The following is a 459-nucleotide window of genomic DNA, read 5'->3' on the forward strand; positions in this document are numbered from 1 at the left end:
CTCCTCCTTTGAAGTCATTTCTCTTAAGAAATTGGAAGAAGAGGAAGAAAGTAAAGAACAGGTAGACAGTAGGTACATTTCTTTTCCTTGCTTGGTTTAAATTTCAATAAATTGGCATATGGTTACATTCTAAGTTTGGTGTTGCCCTGCAACAAACTGTTTTCCATCTTCATGGATGATTGCATCAATTTTACATGAAAGTGACACACCAAGATTCTAAGTTTGGTGTGCCACCTATTTTTTTATGCAAATCAATCCAGTAACATCACTTGTCTGCATAATCATATTGCCTTTTACAGTGTTATTTTTTTTCTTAGTTGGATAATTTTTGTTTTCTCTTTGTCTCATTTATTTACTTGTTTTTAATGCTTTCCTTCATTAACTGTTTTTGTTAATACATCACCAAGACATCCTTATTCATAACAGACTCTTCATTTGGTGATTGTATTTAACATATAA

The sequence above is a fragment of the Arachis ipaensis genome, chromosome B09 (assembly GCF_000816755.2).
Source record: "Arachis ipaensis cultivar K30076 chromosome B09, Araip1.1, whole genome shotgun sequence".
Classification (NCBI taxonomy): domain Eukaryota; kingdom Viridiplantae; phylum Streptophyta; class Magnoliopsida; order Fabales; family Fabaceae; genus Arachis; species Arachis ipaensis.